Raw genomic sequence first — 6228 nt, forward strand, 5'->3', positions numbered from 1 at the left:
TGTGCCACCGAGCCACGTTCTCCAAGCCCCGGAACCGGCATCTGCCTGCGCTGGCTCCTAGCAATCCGAGAAGCAGGCCGCGAGACCTCCCAGACACGCGTGAGGAAACCGAGGCCCCAGGCTGAAAGTGATCTGCCCGAGGTCCCCGATCTGCCCAAGGTCCCCGAGGTCCCCAAAGTCCAACTCTCCCCGAGTCGGGCCTACCACACATGACTTCTGACCGCCCGGCCTAGGAAAGGTAGGGGCTCTGAAGCCCACTTTAAAACCTGGAGTCAGGGAGTGTCTCCTTCTCCTTCAAGCCTAGAGGATGTTCGCTAACACTTTCCCTCCCGATGCCTCTCTCTCATCCCTGAAGACACACCATTCCCCCCGTCCTGCCCTTGGCATCCGGGCAATAGGGAGAAAGATGAGGCAATCCAGAGGCTGCCCCCCTGCCGGCAGGGAGCTAAGGCCGGGCTACACCCACTAGTACACTATGACAACAGTGGCCTTTTATGGATAGCTTCCTCTATGCTTAATATGATCTCTTTCGGCCCTCAAAAACCACCAAGTGAGGGTGGTACTATTATTATCCCCATTTTACAGCACAGGAAAGGGAAACATGGAGAAGTGAAACAACTGTTATGTGGCAGAGCCAGGCCTGAAAGGTTTTGTCCGATTCCAAAGCAGTTGCTCTCCACAGCCCTGCTCTATCCCTCTTAGCATAAATTACAGAAGGCTGAATGGGGTGTATGTGTCTCCCCAACAAGAAACCCTAGAAGGCTCCAGAGGCCCTGAGGGTTGAAACAGGGAAAGTTTTGAAAAAGACAATGCCCAGAAATGTGGTCCTCAAAAGAAGATGGGAGGGCATTAGTTTGGAACAGAAGGCAGGCACAGATGCCAGAAAAGAACAGTCTTTAATTCCAGCTCTGAGTCCCTTATGTCAATGTCACCCCAGTCTTTCCAGTTCTCTGATTAGTGAAGGGGCTGCTGGAACTCTCAAAGGCCACCCACTTGGTTCCTGTGCTCCTTAATGTCAGCCTCTTTTTTCTTTTCTTTAAATCTCCGATTGCAGAGAGGAGAGATAAGGTTTATCTGCCCCAGGATGGTCACACCGTGCTCCCTCATACACCAGCAGATCCCTTCTGGGCACACAGCTCTTGGCCATTGCTGAGCAGAAGAGAGCCAAAGTAAGGCAGTGGAAAGGGAATGGCTGACCCCATGACTCCAAGCTGTGTGACACTGTTCTGTCTCTTTTCCCCTCTCCAAGCTTGGTTAGCTAAGGTGTACTCTACGATCTCTTCCAGCCCCCAGATCTTCTCTCCCACAGAATCACATCATATCACAAGTAATCTGTATCCCCCTGGTAGACAATGAGCTCCTCAGGTAGGAACCACATCTTTTTCACTTCTACATCCCCACTAACTAGCTTAGGGCCTGACTTATTGTGTTCAGTGAATGAATGTTCAGTCTTCCCCTGCTAAGGTATAAGCACACAGAAGCCCATCAGGAAAAGCCCTAAGTGTCTCCATTTACTAGCTGTGCAACTGACCCTGAACAACTCAGTTAACCTCCCTGTGTAAAATGGCGATATTAATAGTAGCTACTGGCCAGGTGCCCTGGCTCACGCCTGTAATCCCAGCACTTTGGGAGGCTGAGGCGGGTGGATCACGAAATCAGGAGTTCGAAATCAGCCTGGCCAATATGGTGAAACCCTGTCTCAACTAAAAATACAAAAATTAGCCGGGTATGGTGGGGCGCACCTGTAGTCCCAGGTACTCAGGAGGCTGAGGCAGAAGAATCGCTTGAACCCAGGAGGCGGAGGTTGCAGTGAGCCGAGATCGTGCCACCGCACTCCAGCCCGGGTGACAGAGCAAGACTCTGTCTTAAAAAAAAAAAAAAAAGCCGGGCGCGGTGGCTCAAGCCTGTAAACCCAGCACTTTGGGAGGCTGAGACGGGCGGATCACGAAGTCAGGAGATCGAGACCATCCTGGCTAACACGGTGAAACCCCGTCTCTACTAAAAAAATACAAAAAACTAGCCGGGCGATTTGGCGGGCGCCTGTAGTCCCAGCTACTAGGGAGGCTGAGGCAGGAGAATGGAGTAAACCTGGGAGGCGGAGCTTGCAGTGAGCTGAGATCCAGCCACTGCACTCCAGCCTGGGCAACAGAGCGAGACTCCGTCTCAAAAAAAAAAAAAAAAAATTAATAGTAGCTACCTAATAGATTTGTTTTGGGGATGAAACAAGAAAATGGCACAGGAAAAATTTAGCACAAGTGCCTGGGAGCTGAAACTGGGCTGGTCCCCCTCCTGGCCTGATTCCAGTCTGTCAGTGCAGCAACGCAAGATTCCAGATATGGCCTGACCAAGCCAGCACAATAGGCCTATTATTTTTTCCAGTCTGGACGCGACACATTGTTAATGCAGCCTAAGACTGCTGGGCTTCAGAGCCTTTCTCTCCCATGATTAGTTCCCATCAGGTTGTGGTCAACTAAATCATTCAGATCCTTTTCACCGGAGCTGGGGTCAAGTCAGGTCTCTCCCCCATCCTCTGCTTTCTGTAATGTCTTGAAGCTCACAACAGAACAATGTCATCTTGCTTATTCCAGCCTGTCGAAATTGTTGTGGATGCTGGTTCTATGGCTCACTGTTTTCTCTCACTCTAAATTTAGATCTGTCCCTTGCAACTTCAACTCCACCAACCATGTTGTTGGTCAGGACAGGGCCCCATAATACAGCACTAGAGACACTCACTGTCACCACTAACTGAATCAGGGCACCGCCAATGCAACAGCTCCCAAATATCAAGTAGCCACTGGTATGCAGTGCAGTGTGCCCCTTAAGTGCTTTAAATATACTGTGGGGTTTTTTTTTTTTTTCTTTATATCTCATTTAGTTCCAACAATACCACTGGGGAGAGTCGTTTTTATTACCCTCATTTTATTTATTTTTATTTCATTTTGTTAGAGATAGGGTCTTGCTCTCTCACCCAGGCTGGAGTGCAGTGGCACGCACGATCATAGCTCACTGCAGCCTTGAATTCCTCAGCTCAAGTGATATGATTAGGCTTTGTGTCCCCACTCAGATCTCACCTTGAATTGTAATCCTAATAATCCCCATACTCCCGCAGTCCCCATATGTCAAGGGAGAGACCAGGTGAAGGTGACTGAATCATGGGAATGGTTTCCCCCATGCTGTTCTCATGACAGTGAGTGAGTTGTCACAAGATCTGATGGTTATATAAGGGGCTCTTCCCCCTTTGCTCAGCACTTCTCCTTCCTGCTGCTTTGTGAAAAAGATGCCAGCTGTGTGCAGTGGCTCACGCCTGTAATCCCAGCACTTTAGGAGGATGAGACAGGTGGATCACTTGAGGTTAGGAGTTTGAGACCAGCCTGGTTGGCCGGGTGTGGTGGCTCACACCTGTAAACCCAGCACTCTGGAAGGCCGAGGCGGGCGGATCACGAGGTCAGGAGATGGAGACCATCCTGGCTAACACATTGAAAACCCCGTCTCTACTAAAAAATACAAAAAATTAGCCGGGCATAGTGGCGGGCGCCTGCAGTCCCAGCTACTCGGGAGGCTGAGGCAAGAGAATGGCGTGAACCCAGGAGGCGGAGCTTGCAGTGAGCCAAGATCGCACCACTGCGCTTCAGCCTGGGTGACAGAGAGAGACTCTATCTTAAAAAAGAAAAAAAAAAAAAAAGGGACCAGCCTGGTCAACATGGTGAAATCTGTCTCTACTAAAAACACAAAAATAAACTGGGTGTGGTGGTGCACACTTGCAGTCCCAGCTACTTGGGAGGGTGAGGCAGGAGAATCACTTGAACTCAGGAGGCGGAGGTTGCAGTGAGCCGAGATCACGCCACTGCACTCCGGCCTGGGCAACAGAGAGAGACTGTCTCAAAAAAAAAAAAAAAAAAAAAAAAAAAAAGATGCCTTGCATTCCCTTCATCTTCTGCCATAATTGAAGTTTCCTGAGGCCTCCCCAGCCATGTTGAATTGTGAGTCAATTAAACCTCTTTCCTTTATAAATTACCCAGTCTCAGGCAGTTATTTATAGCAGTATGAAAACAGACTAATATATTAAGCAGTCCTCCTGCCTTAGCTTCCTGAGTAGCTGGGACTACAGGCATGTACCACCATACCTAATTTTTAAGTTTTAAAAAAATTGACCGGGCGTGGTGGCTCACACCTGTGATCCCAGAACTTTGGGAGGCCGAGGCGGGCAGATCACAAGGTGAGGAAATTGAGACCAGCCTGGCCAACACGGTGAAATCCTGTCTCTACTAAAAATACAAAAAATTAGCCAGGCGTGGTGGCCGGCGCCTATAGTCCCAGCTACTCAGGAGGCTGAGGCAGGAGAATTGCTTGAACCCAGGAGGCAGAGCTTGCAGTGAGCCGAGATCACACCACTGCACTCCAGCCTGGGCAACAGAGCAAGACTTCATCTCAAAAAAATAAAATAAAATAAAATAAAATAAATTTATTATTATTATTATTATTATATTATTATTATTATTATTATTTGAGACAGGATCTCACTACGTCTCCATGCAGAAGTGCAGTGGCATGATCAGGACTCACTGCTGCCTCAACCTTCTGGGCTCAAGTGATCTTCCCACCTCAACCTCTCGAGTAGCTGGAACTACAGGCATGCACCACAGTACCCCGCTAATTTTTGTATTTTTTTGTAGAAATGGGAGGTCTCATTATGTTGCCTAGTCTGGTCTCAAAACGCCTGGGTTCAAGGGATCCTCCCACCTCAGCCAACCAAAGTGCTGTTAAAATTTTTTTGTAGAGACAAAGTCTCACAGTGTTGCCCATTCTGGTCGTGAACTTCTGGCCCCAAGCGATTCTCACACCTCAGCCTGACAAAGTGCTGGGATTACAGCCATAAATCACCACACTGGTTATAGTGTTTTGTTATAATGTTGGGTGTGTTAGGCCTCTGGGGCAGACTTCAGGAAATCTCTTTGACCTTCTCTTGCCCTCCTTTCACCTGCCCAAAGGCAGGGCTCTAATCTTCCCCAATCTTTCTGATTGTGAATCTTAAGACCCTCCCTAGAGGGAGTCCTGCCCTAAACCCTGGGGGAAGGAATGCTAAAGTCATGAGGCTTCCATTAAAAACCCCTGAGAAGAGGCCTGACGCAGTGGCTCACGCCTGTAATCCCAGCACTTTGGGAGGCCAAGGCAGGTGGATCACAAGGTCCGGAGATCGAGACCAGCTATGACCAACATGGTGAAACTCCATCTCTACTAAAAATACAAAAATTAGCCAGGCGTGGTGGTGTGTGTCTATAGTCCCAGCTAGTTGGGAGCCTGAGGCAGGAGAATCCCTTGAAGCCGGGAGGCAGAGGTTGCAGTGAGCTGAGATCAGCCAAAAAAACTTCTTAGAAGATTGGATTCAGAGAGCTTCTGGCTAGCATGAACACATGGAGCTTCCTGGAGGGTAATGTCCTAGCCAAGGCATGGAAGTTCCACAAGCCTTCCTCCATATCTCACCTTATGCATCTCTTCATCTTTATCCTTTGTAGTATCCCAAACCAGTCAACATGAGTGTTTCCTTGAGTTCTATAAATGACTCCAGCAAACTAATCCAACCCTGGGAACCTCAATTTGAAGTCAGTTGGTCAGAAGTTCCAGAGGCCTGGCGTTGTGACTGGTATCTAGGGTTCGGGAGACAGTCTAGGGAACTGAGCCCTCCACCTGTGAGATCTGATACTATCTCCAGGCAGGTAGTGTTGGAATCGAATTAGAGGACATCCAGCTGGTGTCCACTGTTTAGTATGTGGGGCGGAAAAAAGAAAACCCATATCCGTGGTCAGATCATTCTTCTATGTTGGTGATTGTGGTGGTGGTGGTGTGACAGTAGAGGAAAAACACAGTTTGAGAGGTTTTTCCTAAACAACTGATGTCAGGAGTGGGATATATTGGGCTGACCCAGGCTCAAGAAAACATGTGGTTTGGGAAAAGAAAGGACAAAAAGATGAAAGATGAGGAACCTTTGATTCTTGGGTGGCCATGTGCTCACCCACAGTATGAAGCCACAGGGACACATGTAGTGTGTACCTAGATTAGGTACTAAAAGTCAAAGTTACCAGGGGAATTTAGAGATGGCTCCAACTCCCAGAGAGTTGATTCACTAGATGCATAAGGAAATGCAAACTAATAAGAAAAACAAACTAAATATTCAATTCCTTGGTTATTATCTGTAACAGCTAACTTGAAATTAAAAGAGAATGCTGGGTG

Source organism: Trachypithecus francoisi, unplaced genomic scaffold, assembly GCF_009764315.1.
Source record: "Trachypithecus francoisi isolate TF-2019V2 unplaced genomic scaffold, Tfra_2.0 Lachesis_group12, whole genome shotgun sequence".
NCBI lineage: Eukaryota > Metazoa > Chordata > Mammalia > Primates > Cercopithecidae > Trachypithecus > Trachypithecus francoisi.